The sequence below is a fragment of the Agrilus planipennis genome, unplaced genomic scaffold, assembly GCF_000699045.2.
Source record: "Agrilus planipennis isolate EAB-ADULT unplaced genomic scaffold, Apla_2.0 scaffold38, whole genome shotgun sequence".
Lineage (NCBI taxonomy): Eukaryota > Metazoa > Arthropoda > Insecta > Coleoptera > Buprestidae > Agrilus > Agrilus planipennis.
This window is the reverse complement of record NW_020438882.1, coordinates 529,610-549,063: the sequence shown is the minus strand read 5'-3', so window position 1 is coordinate 549,063 and position 19,454 is coordinate 529,610. Positions and strand designations below refer to the sequence as shown.

At 32.9% G+C, this 19,454-nt stretch overlaps 1 protein-coding gene across 1 annotated transcript in view; it reads left to right on the top strand.

The window, feature by feature from the left end:
• Positions 1 to 7,543: 7,543 nt before the first annotated feature.
• The window catches only part of LOC108745212 (protein Tob1), a 58,263-nt gene continuing 46,352 nt past the window's right edge, over positions 7,544 to 19,454 (top strand). The window contains exon 1 of the mRNA XM_018481345.2: positions 7,544 to 7,718. The gene's annotated coding sequence lies outside the window, so the exon portion shown is untranslated. The remainder of the gene's footprint in view (positions 7,719 to 19,454) is intronic.

The window sequence follows — 19,454 nt, the reverse complement described above, 5'->3', positions numbered from 1 at the left end:
AATTTTTTTCTATTATTTAGAAAATGAGATTACTGACATTTAATTCTAACAAGTTGTTAAATTTAATCGATAAAAAGATATTTTCATACCTTTTTCAGGGGTGAAACTGTAAATAGGCTAAGCCATAATATAAATCATGCTAGAAAAGCGTTTTTATTTTCAATTAAACATGCTACGAAAAATGAAATAACAAAACTGTACCAGACAGAGTAATTGCCACAGATATTAAACTGAAACTGAATGTTGTTACGCAAAAATACTAAAAAAATTGTTTATAAAGTGTACTGTTAATGGAATTATATTGTTTCAGAATTCTTACCTTCATCGTGGATGCAATAGAAACCAGAATATGACCGGTGTAAGGTAAAATGAAAAGATTTACTTAAAAAAGCATTTTTATGAACTACTACACTACATATAAATAAGTAAAGGGTAGTTTGGTGTATCAATTCCTTCCTTCCTTAATTAGATATAACAATATTTTTAAAATACAGGAAGACAACTGAATTTACTAAATAGAAAATGCATCATGAAAGTCACACTGGGCTACCAATTTAAAATTTGCCTTAAATGCTTTACGTAATTATTCGTTTTAATTTACTGTTTGCAACAAAAGAAATGACGAAAAATCTTATGTCTTCTATAAACCGCAGGTCAACCGAACCTAGTGCATTGGAAATATTGACAGATCTCACGTTATTCAAACGAAAATTTGAAGTAATCATCCAACCGCACAACAAAAATAACTAGAACGAAAATTATAAACTCTCTATAATTTATAACATTATGTATACTTTCATAAAAAATATTTCGTTGGTTAGGTACCTTACTTTACTTTCAAAGAACACAAATTATGCAAATTAAAACTGTAAGCTTTAATCCATTTAATTTAGAACGCTACACAGCAGCTTCTACCTCCTTTTATTTTGTGAAATGTTTAATAATTCAAGGAAGTATCAACTAAATTGCTCATGAATTTCTGAGTTGCCCGGAAAAATAAAGTATTCTTATTTATCCGTTTATTACAAAAGATAAATTTAGTAGAAGAAGCAAAAAATGAGTTTAAAAGTAGGATGTGAGAGAATACTATATAAAAAATCGCCGCCACATAAGGGTGCGATTAGACTAAGCGCGCACAGCGACATACATAGATCAGAAACTAAAATTTCGGAGTTAACAACTTCCACGTTAACTGAACTAGCTGATAGGAAAAACGTGTGATCGACCATTTTTTTTTCAAATCAAATTTGGAAATCTTGGTAGATGTAGTTTTCTTTTACTTTCTCATAAACTGCTTTAACGGTAATACACATGCAGAAATGGTTTTAAATACAGTACAACTGTAGGGATAGATGTACAGGGGCAAAAGATTAGTATGCTTAGATTTGGAGATGATGTAGCAGTATTAGCATCTAGCAAGCAGGACCTAGAGATAGCTTTAAATAAAATGGAAGCGGTACTGATAGATCAGTACTGTATGAAAATAAATAAAAGTAAAACTAAAATACTGGTATGCAAGGGAAGAAAAAGTAGGGAAAAGGCGAATATGAAGATAGGAGTCGAAAAATTAGAAGAAGTGGCCAATTTTAGATATCTAGGAAGTCAGATAAGTCAGGAAGGAAGGAGTAGTAGTAGAGAATAGCGCATAGTCGCGTCGCCATTAATAAAAAGAAGTCACTTCTATGCTCGCGAATGGTTAATTTAGAAATTCGAAAAAGGTTTTTAAAGGTGTATGCTTGGATCGCGGCGTTGTACGTGTGCGTAACATAGACAGTGGGCGCGGCGGAAAAGAAAAGGTTATAAGTCTTCGAAATGTGGTATTATAGGCGAATGATGAGGATAACGTGCGTAGAAACGGTTAGAAATGAAGAGGTATTAGAAAGAATAGGAGAACAGGGACACCTTCTCAGGCATGAAGGTCTAGTCAGAGACATATTAGAAGCAGAAGCAGGAAACGAGGGGTAGAGGTAGACCTAGGTTAGATTGCTGTTCGCAAATAGTTAAGGATGTGGGTTGTTCTAGTTTTAGGAAAATGCGAACTTTAGCTCAGGATAGGAAAGGGTGGAGGTACGTGTCCAACCAGTTTTAGGACTGACGACCTTATGATGATGATGATGAATTTTATAACACCTTTTGAATGAAAATTCATTCTCCACATTTTTTATCAGAAGTTTCGATGTTAACGTAATATAAAGGTGCGTGTACATCTGAGCACGAATATGTTCGAGGTAAAGCGAGGCGGAACAAATGATCCGTTTGTATCCTAAGCAACTCTGATAAGTATAAACGAAGTCAGCGGAGGTAAAAGAAGTGGCAGTCATCTGGCTGTACCATGAAAATTATATCATTTCATATTCATAAAAATTCGCGCCATGGAAGACGTATTCGTTTCACCTTGCCTTACCTCGAACGAGTTCGTGCTCTAGCGCCTTAAGAGTGCTCGGCGTGAACGTTATAAACAATAAAGGCGGTAAGGCATTTATTCGCTTATTCTAAACACACCTTTATAATATCCAATATATGAACTTGTTATTTTCATGTTTTGCTAACAATTTTAAGAACATAATAGTGCTTAACAATAAACCATGTTTTGTTTTCATAAAGGATACCTAGAATTAAAATACACACATAACAATACGCTTACAATAATGTTTTAAATAATGACGTTGCGTTTCGATGAATTACAATTCCTCGTGCACCTACAGTATTATACCTGGCACCAACTTTTCTACTATATTTATAAGAAAACTGTTGTAAATACACCAGATAGATGATCAGGCTAAAGTATTCTACTAAACAACGTAACACGTTGCTAATAAAAACAAACTCGAGTAAGTAATTAAATTTAACAATTAGTTTTGCAATTAAATAACAAGACACGGGAATGCATCTTCGAACGTTGTTTAGATCGGAAAGAATACCTACAAGTTTTAAAGATCAACTTTTATTGATTTAATTTGTTCAGGAATGATTCTATGATGCAACGATTTAATTTTACATTGCGCAATAAAAACATTGTTATAATAAAGAATGAAATAGTAATGAATTTTAAATGATTGAAACTTTTTTTTAGAAATAGCGCTATTTATGAAACTACAGAGAGCTTTGAAAACGGAAGTAAATCCAATATAAAGCAACCTTTTGCAGCATTAGTTTCTATGGCAACATCGATACATATTGTGAATGATAAATTAAAAAAATCTTTTGGTGTTTATTTTTAGCATTTCCTTGAACAATTTGTTCTACAAAATACGTTTACATCTGTACTAAAAACATGAAAATTAAGTGTGACCAATGTTATGCTAATGACAATTTGTTTCGATTGTTTATATACGAATAACGGTTAAATGTTAATTACAATTACTCATTATTTGTTTCACAAACCTCTTGCACCTTGTTGTTGCGAGAAAGTAGAATTTTTAACGAAAGAAATGGAAATTACGAAAACACATCATTAAAATCTGCTGACTATTATTTTAACTGAATTTTTACGGTATTTTAATTTCCTTCTATAGTTTGCATAATCAAGTTTTTTAGTTTTACCATCTTCCATAGATTATTTACCTCTTCCTTTGGTCTATTCGATTTTTTCCACAGTTTTTGTGTGTTCAAATGTTTCTTATCATTCGTCGTAGATTTCCGTAGTCCTTGTAAGCCCTGTAAAGTTATTTAATAAATCGGTTAATGCCCATTTTTAGACTACATAGTTTCTACTTTTTTTTCTTTTACTTATTTGCATATTATTTTTTCACATATAAAAGAAAATATGTGGGACGAAACTATTCAGCAAACTATTACTTTTAGAGGAAGCAGCAGTTAAATTATTTATATCTAGTACTTTGTAAGTACACTTCAAGGATTTTATGGAGAATCCTTGTTTCAGAAAATACACGGACAGTTCCTATTATACCATTCTTTCTCATTCCTTTTTACGGAGTAATTTAGTTATAAAGTATAATTCATTTCTGACACAGTTTTCCCCTGTTGTAAGCGATTTATCAAAATTATTTTCTTGTTGTTTTTAGAATAACAAAGGGAAATAGATTTCCTTACCCATTTTCTTCCAGAATATGGCATGTACTTATTGATTATGTCAAAATCGAGCACATCAATTTATCCTTTTAGGTAATTATAGTTTAAGACTTGTCGAACATTATATATATTCTTAATAAAATCTTTATGGAATTTCTATATTCATAACTGAAAAATTGTGTTATAGTAAATATAATGTTTGAAATAACTAAACGTTAACTAATTGCATGTTTTACTGTTTGACTTTTATTCTTCAGTTTTTGAGTAATTTGAAAATCCATTATACTACTTTACAGTATCTCAATAGTTATTACATAGAAACGTTATCACAAGTTACACAAGTATTACAAGTCTTTCTTTTATATACGATTATTATATTTAATTTTATTGTCAATGTTTTATTCTTTCAAGGTTCGAATGTCTTGTTTGATAAGGACATTTTTTGATTTATCAACAGTTTATTATAGATATATATTGGTAATTGTTACTTTGTTATAAAGCACGTTTTCCTCATTCCGTATGGTGTTGTTTTCTATATTCTAACTTATGTAATGTTTTCCTTATTCGATAGTATATAAATACGAAGCTCCTTATTTTAGGATATAATTTTTCTGCTAAGCTTTGTTACAAATATACAAAATTCAAGATATTTTCACAGTAAAAATGATAAGAAAGCGCCACGTATATAAACACCAGTTAGATGATCAATAACAAGTACTTTTATCAACACAGCGATAAAATGAGTAAAATGCTTTTATAAGTTTAAAATTTTTTAAGCTTTCTGGTGAAAACCAAAGTGATGCATAATATTTTTATCATATTATGTAAATGTGTTATCCTTTTTTTTTTTCTTACATAAATATGCAAAATTTCTTCTGTTCAACCTTTTCAGGGTGGGAAAGTGGAGCGTTGCAGAGTTAGTCTCACAACCTTTGGCTCTCTATTCGGAGATTTTCTCAGATCCACTTGGTAGACTGCGTCATACTATATTTTCATGGCTCTAACAGTTGATTTAGTTGTTTGTCGATTGTTTCTAATTACGTGTTTTTTTACACACAACAAAAGGTAAAAAAGAGTGTGAAAATTATTTGCACCACTTACCAACCCACACGTTTTGCCTGTATACTATTCCTATAATGTATGGTTGAGTGATGAGGTTTTGCATCATTTATAAAGGAGATTTTGCTGAAACTTTCATATTACTGAAGGATTATTTTTGCGATTAGCTTAATGTTGTCACTTATTTTGATAATTCCCTTTCGTCAAACTTGTTTTCTGTCACGTTTTCTTAAACTTGTTTTTTTTCCGGTTCACTATGCATTATTCTTGCTCCGTTTGCGTTAAATGACACCATCAGGAGGATATTGGGACGTCCACAATCCACGAAAACAAGTCCGTAGCTTTCCTTAAGTATTAGTGCTGATTCCTTTGATGACTTTGCTTTTGCGGCTATGAAAATAAAATTTTCGAAATATATTTCAGGCTTGGCTCTTAGTGAAACATGTTTATTTTCGTAGATATCGTTTGGATTTTGTTTAATTTGTGGATTTTGTGTCACCATATTTGAGAATTTTTGGATGAATTGTTGAAACTACCTTTTTTAATAGCTTGTTCTATAAAAGCTTTCTACCGGAATTTGGTTCGTTGTTCCGCAAATGCCATCTTAGGACCTTTCGGTGCAGCATTCAACCCTTTATATCGTCCTACTCTAGAAAGCGGCCAAGAGCATCTAGGATACGTATACGACTAACCATTTCGATATAAGTTTTTCTAAACTAATAAAAGTAGTAATTTTAATTAAACGTATTTATTAAGGCTTACATGCTTATTAATATTGTTTAGAGAAGCTCATTTTGATAGTGGCAGAGAAAGAGAGAGAGAGACACACACATAACAAACGACTTTGGAACTTAATTTTTCGGAAAAATTCTGCGTGAAAACTTTCACAAGAAAACATATGAATATCTCAACACCTCAAAGTCCTTGACTTTCCTTATTATCATTTTTATCATCTTTGACTTTTCAAGAGAGGCGCATGATCATCATAAGGTCGTTAGTCCTAAGACAGGTTAGACACGTACCTCCACTCTTTTCTATCCTGAGTTAATCTTTGCATTTCCCTAGAACTATAACAGCCCATATCCATAACTATTTGCGAACAGTAATCTAATCTAGATCTACCTCTACCCCTCCTAACTCCCGTTCTGCCTCTAATATGTCTCTGATTAGACGTTCATGCCTGAGAAGGTGTCCTACCAGCCTTAAATAGAGTCCTCTGTTCTCCTATTATTTCTAATACCTCTTCATTTATAATCTTCTCTAGCCACAGTATCCTCATCATTCGCCTGTAACACCACATTTCGATCGCTTCTAATCATTTCTTTTCCGCCGCGACCATCGTCGATGTTTCGCATCCGTCAGGGCTACTCATATACAACATACACCTTTAAAAATCTTTTTCGAATTTCTAAATTAACCGTTTGCGAACATAGAAGTGACTTCTTTTTATTGAAGGCTACTCGACCCTGCGCTATTCTCTGCTTTATATCCCTACTTCTCCTTCCGTCCTGACTTCTCTGACTTCCTAGATACCCATAATTACTAAAACATGCCTAAGTAATTTTAATTAAAATTACCAGCCTATAACATTAATTCCAGACGTTTAGGTGGTCCTGATCGAAAGGCGCCGGCGTTAGGTGATTAGTACTCGATAACTGTTTATCCGACGTTTTTCCCAATAGCATTCTCAGGTAAAGTAGCGAATCATGTACTGATATTCTCAGTACGAAAGGAGTAGGACCAATCCTTGAACACGCCCTTCAAACGTCTATTCAGATTTTGGGAGTTTTTTTTGGAAATGGACGCGAGAGACAAATTGCAAACTAACTTGAAGCTTATTATTTCGGAAAAAAGCTTCAAAATAATAAGAATTTGAAGCACCAACCGTTAATGTAGATAGTACCTGACACAGATTTTCTCACACAAATGAGAGGAAACGCAGTTAATAAGTTTCCTTGTGTGAAGTCCTCGACTTTCTCTTAACTTTTTGCTCATCCATGACACACCCTGTAACACCTACGCAATTTTGTGTCAAATGGGTCTAAAAACAGCCACAAATGCTGTTTTATTACCATTTGTCATAAAGTGCTTTTACTCGCGACTATAAATGTGATAATCCTAAAATATTACCCCAAATGTACAGTACGTTTGTGAAATAATACGACAAAAAGTAATTGCTCCATCTTGCTGAGTGTCCTGGATGAGTTTTCTATTAAAAAGTTATGTGCTGGTGTAACAGTCGTTATATGCGAAATCCAGGGTAAGTTTACAGCAAATTGGTTATCTGGGGTAGTGTTAAGGGCGGTAGTAGCACGGCTATGACGCAATCGGCGCGAGAGCGCGAGATCTAAACAAACCGTTACCGCGGTAACGCTTTACTGCGTCAGAAATGACGTCAAGCCGTTGGGACGCCTCTCTCGAAGTTATATATCGACGGTTGCACTGTAGCGCGTCATTACTGTACAGCGCTAGGCGCGATCGCGAGTGCGGGTGAATTTTGTTATTACTTAGTAGTCTACAACTTTTGTATTTTTCTACTTTTATATCTGATAACATATATTGTATAGTTTGTTTATTTTTGTTACCTGCTAGAAACATATATTTTCTCATCGTATCAAACCTTTTCGGTAAGTTTTTATAACAATAATTTTCTATCTCTCACAAACTAATAGTTGACTATTGTCAATAATAATATCGGTCTCAATACTGGTACGTGATTTTATAACTGTTTTAATTTTCTATTTTAAAAATTAANCAAAGAATAAACGTTGTCACTGGGCCAAACGGTGGCATATTTGGCACCAAATAGAATCTCTCACCGGCAGCTAAACTGCGCTGCTGTCTCTCTAATAACACCTTGCCGCATCGAGAATTCGAACATTGCCCAATTGCACTAAATAACTAACATTTTTTTTTAACTTCATAAACAATATAAATATACTTTCTGTAATAAAAAGAACTCATTATAATCGAATAAAATAATTCGAAGTGGTCTGTATTCTGTCGAAACTGCCAGACGCGGATCGCGATTTCGATTTTTTTGGATTTCATCAGCGCGTCGCAGACAGGTCCGACAGAACACAGACCAACTTTAACCGTATTTTCTAAAACGCGCTTTTTTGAAATAAGACATTCGATCTAGATTTCTATCCTCCCTCGATTGCGTTTTAATGGTACCACGTGTCGAAATTGTATATCGTCGTCGGATAATCTTACAGAAATAATGTTTCAGGAGTGGACAAGTATTTTTACTCTATCTCTCACAAACTAATAGTTGACTATTGTCAATAATAATATCGGTCTCAATACTGGTACGTGATTTTATAACTGTTTTAATTTTCTATTTTAAAAATTAAGTGGACATTCATTTCAATGCTCTTACCATTAGTGTAAGTCAATTGAAATCAATTTAATTTTTCTGTATACCGAATTGTCAATTTCTGTTATGTAAAATATTCATATATGTAAGATGCAGAATTTTAGGTCTTCACTAATCGTTAAGAAAAGTCCTTCTGAAGGTTGCGTTGATATTCATGTGTAATGTACGTGTATATAACTTGATAACTCAATTTATTGTTGCAATATTTCTAAATATACTTCGAAATTTTCAACATCGTACCATCCAGGGATGGTTTACGACAATATTATTAGTAAGCAGTTTAATCTACACATACGTATGTACTATTATTTTAACGGAAAACACCTGAAAGGAAACGTAACGTTGGAGAATTTCCACTCGAAAACTAGGGATTTTCCATAATTACAATGACATTGTTTTTATTTATCGTATATATTATTCGGCTCATTGGATTAGAACACCTTTTTTATTACGATTGTTTAACAAAAATAAAAAGGAACCTTTCATCTCGCGTCAAAGTTTTCCCGATTGTAATCGTTCTATTTTATTTTTATGGCGTTTTCTTTAGTGCGTTTTTAATAGCCCATATCAGCGTTATCGTCCGTTTCAGTGTAGGGAATGTTTTATTGATTTTACAGTAACACATCGTATTCAGCTGCTGAAGAATTTACATTTTGTATTTAGGTAGTTACTTATTTAATTCGTATACAGGACAATTCACTGAAATCATCTTCTGTAATAGTACCTTTCCATCACTAGATCTTAATTTTTTCTTAAGAATGCAGACTAACTTTTAAAAAAAAAGTCCTTTAGTTGACTAGGGATATGTATATATTTGGATAAAAGTAAATGAAATTTTTAAATAAAATCTTTGACAACAATCACAACCAAATGTTTTGTAATTTTCTGTACTTTATTTCGTCGTTCCGGCGAATCATCTTGTAAATATGTGTGTGTATTTATGTAGTAACCTTAAGGAAACTGGCTCTTCCCGTGAAAAACTGGTGGAAATTTAGCGTGGGACGTATAATTTCGTGACAAGATCAATTTATCAACATAATTTCAGCCTCGAAATATTGTCAACTTGATTAAATAATAAGTGCTAATGAAAAGTTTTGCGTCGTATATTATTTTCCCAATGCTTTGTATTTAAGTAGGTGCTTCTGTAAAAGGGTTGTAGAAATCAACGGATTTGTTTGAAAAATCATCCCCTACTGTAACCTTTTTCAGATATATATGGACTTTAGATAGAACAAATGTAAAATACTCATAATAAATGGACTTATAAACTTTTTTATCTTAAATAAACCAAAAAGGTGCTCACCCTAATTACCGTAAAAGTACTTTACATTACTTTCCTACTTACTTTGTTTTATCTTGATTAGGTATACAGCTGGTAAATTTTATTAAGGTAATTAAAAACAATTTCATTTAAATTTGCTATGAGCAGCATTTAGTGTGTTGCTATCTATTTCTTGTTTAACAAATTTTATAATCTTTTTGCTCATTATTGTTCTATATCGTTTCTTACTTTTGTTTTTATTTGTCTACAATCTGAGCTTTTTTATTTTAATTAATTTCTTTGAAGGCTCGACTAATTCATTTTTTATTGTTTACAAATTAAACTTGTCGGTTTTTTAACGGTATTGCTGAACAACCTTGGTAAACAAAATTGCTAACAAGTGCAATGAATGTTGTAGCTTCGGGTGCATAATTTTTTGCTTATTTTAGGATAACCTCCAGTGATTCATAAAAATTATTTTTATCCGTTTCAATTAGCAAAAGAGTATTGTTGCAAGACAGCAAGAAGTGTGTAGGTGCATATATACGTATGATCCTTTTTTCTTACGTTATTACGCAAACAGGTCAACTTAAGATTTTTTGCGGTTTGCTAATCAGGTATTATTTCGATTGATACAGATTTGCTATTGGCAACCGTAGTAAATGGAGTACCAATGTCGAGATGTGGCTTTTTTACCCTGGATAGCTAGGCTGCAATTCATTATTGCTGTAAGATAACCTACATTTCTTAAAAATTGTTATACTTTCACATTGTATGTATCTATAGTATCTACATTTACTTTCTCATAATATAATAATAACTATTTTGCATTTGTAGAAGAAATAGATTTCATTGGCTCGTAATAACGTGGATATACTGCAAAACTTTTGCATGAATTTTGCTGGTACACTTTTACTTAGTTAGTCCAATCGATCTGGCATTGAATCTTTAAATTGTAACCCCTTATTTCGGACATAGGGCAATTATTACTAAAAAAAATTTATTTGAAATAATGCACGGTCTACAGTAATATTAAATTATCAGGTATGGCTAGCCGAACTAACAATGAAACTTTTCAGTATAGGGTATAGGGTAAGGTTCGACCAACGAAGTTTCACTACAATGGTTCGTTTTTAAGTTTTTGGAGTTAAATCTTCCATAAGCAAATGGCTAAACACGGGGTAGATTGTTGTAGGTTGTCTATCCGACCTTCTGACACACCTTTCTAGTTGAATGAAATTTTACGCGGGGATGATGCATTGTGTTATTAAGTGGTTAAATTTACCACCTAGTGGTTATTCAGTTGTATTTAATTAAATCGAAATTAGTAAACAAGTAGAGAACCCGCACAATTTGCCTGTTTTATTTAATTTAATTAAAATGTGAATTAAATAGAAACAATTTCTTCGAATTTTCCATTAGTTAATTCAATACCTACGTTCTGTTTGAGGTTTCGTGATTGTAATGTCTAAACATACAAATTTATTCAACAGATTACATTGCATGGTCTTATCAGTTCTTATCGACCACCGAAACTGACATAGTTAATTGTAATTTAGGCCACGTTCGTGCATGCCATTATATGCGTTCTTGCAGTAAATGCTTGGGTCACGGAAAACGTGACCTTTATAAAACTTTAATGTTCTTCCTAAGACGGTTCTTTTGTGGTAGTAAAATGTTTTCAAAATTTCCCCATTCTTACTTCATTAGACACCTAGATGGAAGCAGATTAAAAAAAATACACAATTTCTATCACACAGTAGGTATAGACTATATAATCTAAACTAAAAATATACCTCAAAAATCTACTAATTACATTTTAAACCACAAGATAATTAGAAATATTGTCGAATATCCGGAAAACGTTGTTAGTGTATTCGTACATTTAACCTAGAATTTGCCATACATACAGAGTGTTCCGTAAATAGTGAAAATAACTATATACAGTTAACAATAAAGAACTCAAAAAATTTGGCCTAATTGAACGGCCTACAGTTTTCGAGTCCAAAATATATCTTGATATTTTTGGATAACATTTTTTCTACTTTCAAGCTATCATAAATTTAATGACAAGCAAACCGCATATTGGCATTATTTTAAAATTAGATTTTTAGATTGAAAAAAAGTATGCCTACATGTCATTAAAAAACCAAAAATTATTAAAGACGTTATAGGGGTGCCAATTCAAAAAGGGCGGATAACTCAAAACTGTAGATATAATGGTCTTCAGCCTTCCTTTCCTAGTTTAAAATTGCCCACTAAATCTACAGGACAGGACACCACGTATATCGCTTTGATTTTCTCGGATTTGATTTGGATTAGCAGAATTAAGCATTTTGTTTTTCACGACGCAAACAACATAAAAGAGCTTACAACACGATGTTAAAATGCCGTATACAGTTTACAAATTCGTAAATTTTAAGTCGAACTTTATTCTATACCTGCTATAATTCGTTCCGATGTTGTAAATACAATAGCACATTTTCCTTTTATTGATTTTTTTGTTCGGCTAACATAAAAAATAAACGCAAATATTATGCAAATTTCGTCATAATTTTCGCTCATATAATTACGAAATGATGTCCATTATGTATGAGTGTGTATATTAATAATTTACTATATACGTACGTAAACATAATACAATTCTGTTAACTGTTTTATGACAGTAACCTCCGACGGACGGCCTAAACAATCAGTATAATGCTGATTTGCTTTTTTCTTCTTTATAAATGTCCTTCGCTGTTATAAATATTTTAAACGAGACAAATGCATTTTAACAGCCTTGTAGTTTTAGTTGTTCGTTCGTACGTGGTAAACCGAATGCGGTTTCCTGACTTTTTTCTTTTGTTTAAATAGAACTTTTATTAGTGGGAATTTACCTCGTTAATAATTATCAATTTGCACTGGTCCGTTCGTGGAAGAGCTAGTAAGCGCGGGGTTATACGTTTTGTTAGTTTTGTAAATTACATTGAAACACACTTTTAAAGCTTTTCACAACCTGATCATCATCATAAGGTTGTCAGTTCTGAGACTGGTTGGACACGCACCTCTACTCTTTCCTATCCTGAGCTAATCTTCGCATTTCCCTAAAACGAGAACAACTAATATCTTTAAACAGTACTCTAATGTAGGCCTACCTGTACCCCTCCTAACTCCCGTTTCTGTCTCTAATATGTCTCTGATTAGGACCTTCATGCCTGAGTAGGTGTCCTACCAACTTTTCTCGCCTATTTTTATTGACTTCCATGCAGTCCTCTGTTCTCCTATTCTTTCTAATACCTCTTAATTTCTAACATTCTCTATCCACGGTATCCTCATTCGCCTGTAACACCACAGCACCTACCGTCCATGTTTCGCACCCATACAGCGCCTTTAACACACCTTTAACAACCTTTTTAGAATTTCCAAATTAACCGTTTGAGGGCATAAAAGTGACTTCTTTATATTGAAGGCGACTCGATCCTGCGTTATCATTTGCTGTATATCCCTACTACTCCTTTCGTCCTGACTTATCTGACTTCCTAGATACATAAAATTAACCACTTCTTCTAATTTTTCGTCTCCTATCTTTATATTCGCTCTTTCCCTACGTTTTCTTCCCTTGCATACCAGTATTTTTGTTTTACTTTTACTTAGTTTCATATAGTACTGTTTTGTCAGTACCGTTTCCATTTTATTTAAAAACATCTCTAACTCCTCACAATCTGATAAAGTTTAAAAAAATCCGATAGGTACGTTTCGTCTTGCTGTTTTAGTGAAACAAAGTGAACTATTTTAAATGAATTAAATTATCTTAGAAATCATTATATTACAGACTACTTTCTTTCTTAATAACTGTTAACAGGTATGTCGATTTGTAAATATTACCATACCGAAGCAGAACCTTTTTATTTACTCTCATAAAGTATAGATAATAATTAATTTTTAAGTTAATTCTTGATTCTTCTGCCACGAACAAAATCTAAAGTCCACATGAGATTTTTAAAATTTATTACAAGTGAATGCAATAACCATTACCATTTGCTGGTGCAATAGTATTATTTATACCATTGAATAGTTAAGAAATTGCAAAATCCTTAGCAATAAGTTCAGGCTAGCGGTTAGGGCAGCCTCAAAAATTTCCAGGACTGGCTCAGCATGTCCTAGTGTACCCTTAGATACGGCCCTGACTATACATACACGCGGAGGCGTCTGTCATTAGATAGACTGCTTTGCAATTAGAGCAGACATGAATGATAAGTCAAAATTACCATATAAACTGTACTGTCAAACACAATTTACACAATTCGTCCTTCCGTACTTTCACCAAAGAAAGGAAGGAATGAGTGTATGTAAATGTGACGTAAGTCTTGATATTTAGTTTAATTTTACATCTTCGATGAATGCAGATAACCCTGGTTAACCACCTACTTTCTCACATTAAATTGATGTTTTTTATGTATTTTCAACATTTTATACTGTTCAAACAGTATTCATTATACTTAGCCCATAGGAAAAATTTCCATTCTATTTCCATTAAAAAAATGCCATTTGATTACCACTGATAATAATTAATTGTAATAAATGGAGAATTGCCAATGGGATGAATGGAATTTTCACTAGAATTCTAGTGGAAATCCCATTCCCGAACTCAGTGGGATTTCCATTGCTGAACGCAATGAGATTTCCGTTGCGTTCCATTGGAACTTCCATTCCTGAACCCAATGGAAATTCTAGTGGCAATTCTTTATTTTTTACCTTTAATTCTTATTAGTGGTAATTAAATGACATTCGTTTTAATCAAGATGAAATATGAGGTTTTTCAACGAAATAAAAATATGAATTACATGACAATTATTATTCCAAATAAAAACCAGATCTTTTCCATTTTTAGGTACCCAATTGTTTTTCAATTTATACTGAATGGTTTTAAATAGAATTTATAAATTCTGCATTAGTTCCCATTGAAAATCAATGGAAATTTTTTCTATGTAAATATTCATGGAATTATTGTAAATGGAAACAATTATTTTTCCACATATGCCAGATGGGTTTGAATGGAATTGATTGATTCCCATTGAAGTTCAATGGAAACTTTTCCTACGGGAAAGGATTATAAAACGTTGACAATATCGACACCCTGCCGCCACGAGTTCTTACCGACCCCTCAATAAAGCGAAAGGCTGTTGTTTAACACTGACTGTCAAAAAAAAGACGTAGACATAGATTTGATTTGTTCTGGAGTACGGCTCATGTGCTTAAGTAGTACAAACGGTTTTCATTCAAACGTTCGTAAAAACTGTGGCGTGCACTTGTTTGTTTTTATTAAACATTTGTACAGGTTAACTAATATAACGAACAAATACACAGTTTACTTCTACAATAATATGCATGAATATTGTAATATCTAATAAAACTTTTTTCATTTATTTAACGTTTTCCATCATTAATGTTGTGAAACAGAGGTTATAATATTTTAACTTCAAATGTTCTGTGTTGAATATTTGTATTTGTTTAACGTATTAAATCGTATTTTATATTATTAAGAAAGAAATCCCGAGCTTTTAACTAGGTAACCTAGTTTACTCAATTTATATGTAAGTTTAACGCTGTTAATAGGACCGAGGTTACGCATTATTTTTACCATAAAGAAAATAATAAAGGACGCAACACGTTGTGATGTTTTGCTATAGATTGATTACCTTATAATACATTCACCACAACACTAAACCTTCGATCAGTAGCAACATTATTACATCTTCGATTATATTAAGCTTTTCTTTTTAGTTAAATTATATTCGGCGGACCTACATAGATACATTCACTTCATGTCTTATTTTAGGTACCGTTGATCAATCTGAAACGTTTGTGTTGAATTTTATGTGAATAAAAACTAATTTTATTTCTTAAACCGCATGCTTTTAAACAGGAAGTCAATGTCGAATTTCTAAACTTTAAAATACTTCCGTTCACGGTTTCCTAATTGATATCATCCAAAATAACTGCACTCTTTATACAAACGTGCAAAATCATTTCGACTTTTGTTGAGCTCACAACCGCAAGGTTATACGACTAATTTTCGAAACAAAACATCGACATTGTGTTGTTTCCTGTAAATTATTTAACTTTGTCTAAAAGTGTAAGGAAGCCAGTAGGGCCATAGTCATCACTCATCAGGGGTACGCTGAGACTGCCCTAGCCGCTAGCCTGGATGTACTCAAGGATTTCGAAATTTCTGTCACCAATTTCTAAGTTGTAGCGATTTCGAATGTAGCATCGATTTCGGGTGGGTTTAGCGCTGTTGCTTGATAAATAAAATTAATAAAAATATTGCGAATTATGTAAATATAAATGTGTAAAAATTCAGCGTTCAGTCTATCCCGAAATTTTTGTGAGCCTGTCTTGATTAGGCACATAATCTGGCAACGGCTTGGAACCTAGTTATCCTAAAATACTTTTTTGTATTTGTACGACCTAAACGTTTTCTCTTGTCGGTAAGGAAGTGCTCTGTAACCAGAACAGATGCATCCATGAAACCCAAACTGATTTGTCAATTTCTTCCTAATGCGCTGTTTAATGGGTTCTTTAATACAATTGTTACGGTTATTTTTAAGATGCTTCCTGAATTAAGGATAACACCTAACTAAAAAAAGAAATTCGATAGTTTTTTTATAAAGGTACCACAACGGTATGGTATACCATGTCTATAAAGGAAATTGAGTAAATAATTCGCTTGTAAACTGATCAATAATTTAGGATGAAGACATGTAAATAGATTTCTTTTCGGGGAAGGTCTTCAAACACAGAGCGGCTATTGGGATTTTACAAATTGAACCATCGCCCAGGAGTCCTCAATAACTCATAAACAAAAAGATTATCCGAAGGGTTTTTGTGAGCTAAATAGATCCATCTCCTCTTAATCTCGCCCTTGCTGCGTCAGAATGTTTAACAGTAAGTGCGAAAATGGCTGTTTGCAAAAATTCTTTAGGTTGAGTTTCATCTCCAGAGAATTTCGTAAACAAAAACAAGTCTAATAATCCAGAGATTACCAGAAATTTCTAAAAGCAGCAATTTTCGCATTTTCAGCAAGGAAATCATCTAAAACTTAGAAGTTGATGAAAGGTGAAATAATCTAAGCAAAAGGTTAAGACGGGATGAACTAAAATTAATAGTACAGGGTGAGTAAAAATACAAAAATAATTAATGACGACTTCTCGATCTCTTTTTTTGAGATAAATTTATTGGTGTTTTTAAAAGCTTGCTATCGTCTTTTGTTATAAACAAAAGTTGAAAATTTCGAGTTCTGGCTACATGCCCATTTCTTGGGTGTTTGTAACATTAGAGAAAAACAACTTTTACGTTCTTCAGGAACTTTTCTACATAGAATGCAGTGGTGTCCGAAAAAAATCCTCTTCAAATATATGTAAAATATTATCGACTTGGCCCATACAAACGTCGAAATTTGCCCACCCTGTACAGACAGGCCAACGTCTTCAGTCGCAAAAGCCATAAAAGTGTCATCTAAACGGATTGACATTTTGCCAATGACAACAACAAAATTTTATTTCTGCCCAAAATTCTCATTTCAAATCCGCTTTGCACTATAACTTAACCTGGAAAAGGGCGGAGGGTAACTGTCTCTGATTGGTAAATTATGTAGTTAATGGTTAAAATTTTAGTTTTCTCCTAGCTTACACTTGTATAATTGTGTTGGTTTTCGTTTTATTTGTTATACCAATGGGGATTATCTTTATAATTTAATTATTTTCTTAAAACTTTAGGAGTTAGATCGGTATAATATACTAGATAAACTATCTTTCCCTTTAATTGATTTTTGTTGTTCCAAGCAATTTTTCGTAATATCATATTTCTTTTTCAAATAAGACATTCGATCTAGATTTCTATCCTCCCTCGATTGCGTTTTAATGGTACCACGTGTCGAAATTGTATATCGTCGTCGGATAATCTTACAGAAATAATGTTTCAGGAGTGGACAAGTATTTTTACTGTAATGGAAAACAGACACACTTTCATTATAACCGTGGAAATTGTTTTGAAATGAAATAGTTAAAACCACTTAGACGAAATTTTTATTGTATATTTCATTATTTAGTTCTTCCCATGAATTTTCAATATGCACCAGTTCAAAAACCATTGCTAAACTCAAGAAAAATCATACAGTGAAATCTTTTTCTTTTAACTTTTTAGGCCGAATATCTCAACAAGTACCGCATTTACGTTTAAATTGAAGTTCGCAATAAGATTACCTATAAGAGTTAAAATTCGCGAAAAAAGTTGGAAAAACATTCTAAAAATGTAACTACAAAAACAATGTCGATGATTACTCTTTTCGTTTTTGCACAATACAATTGCATTTAGCATGTTCCGGAAAATTTTATTGAACATCTAATATGGTCTTCTTTGAATCGCTTATTTTGTACGTAAAAGTAGTTTTGAATAGTTTAAATTGGTTAATTAGAAGAGCTTAGGGAATTTTTTGCTTGATTACCCGAGATAAAAATGTTCAGTCTCTCAGTCTCTGATAGCGAGACTCGACTCTCCGTCTCTCATCGAGTCGCTCATAGAGAGATCCTCATTTCGTATCCAGTCTCTGAACGAGAGACGAATCTTTTAATAAGTGGTGTCTTGTTAGACATGGTAAAAATTTTCTAAGTTCAACATATTTCAGAGATCCCAGTCTTCCTACGAGAGACTCAAATCTCTTAATTTTTCAGTTTTATTCATTCAGTCGCTCTGTGAGAGACTCGTTTCTCTAAATTAACAATTTTATCGTTCGAGTCTCTCATACAGAAACTGTGAGAGATCCATAAAAACACCTAGGCAATAACTGAGAGACTGTGAAGGACTATGAGAGACGTTGTCAGAGACGCTAAACGACTCTGAAGGACTCTGAGAAACTGGAGAGAGACTGAAAATATTTTTGTCTAGGGTAGTTACGTATTTTCCTCTCTTGTTACACATACTTCAATGTAGTACAGACAATTTGCACCAATCTATATAAAAATTGGGCTGATGGATTGGATGAAGTTCTAACCCGAAGATTTGAAAATCATACTGGAAACCCTGAACTTCCGAGCGAAACCCTGAGTGTTAGTAACCCTAATAGCCTACAATTTTTTAAATTTATAATTAGACATCGGTTATCAATTCCATCATTAAGGCATATAAGTACCATTTTTCTTTGCACTTGAAGTTCAATAAACTCCAAAGGTATAAAGTTGTCATATTTTGTAATTTTTGAAAACGTAAAATATAAACATTTTTGGCTGTCGAAATGAGTAATACGTTCGACAAAAATACGACGCGCTCCTGTCTGACATTAAAACGTTGCTTAGATACAAAACCGTTGATTTTCTATCTATAGAAAGATATACTTAGCAGGTCGGGAATGTCAAATTGGCGAAACTGGCCTGCTCCAAAGAATAAACGTTGTCACTGGGCCAAACGGTGGCATATTTGGCACCAAATAGAATCTCTCACCGGCAGCTAAACTGCGCTGCTGTCTCTCTAATAACACCTTGCCGCATCGAGAATTCGAACATTGCCCAATTGCACTAAATAACTAACATTTTTTTTTAACTTCATAAACAATATAAATATACTTTCTGTAATAAAAAGAACTCATTATAATCGAATAAAATAATTCGAAGTGGTCTGTATTCTGTCGAAACTGCCAGACGCGGATCGCGATTTCGATCTTTTTGGATCTCATCAGCGCGTCGC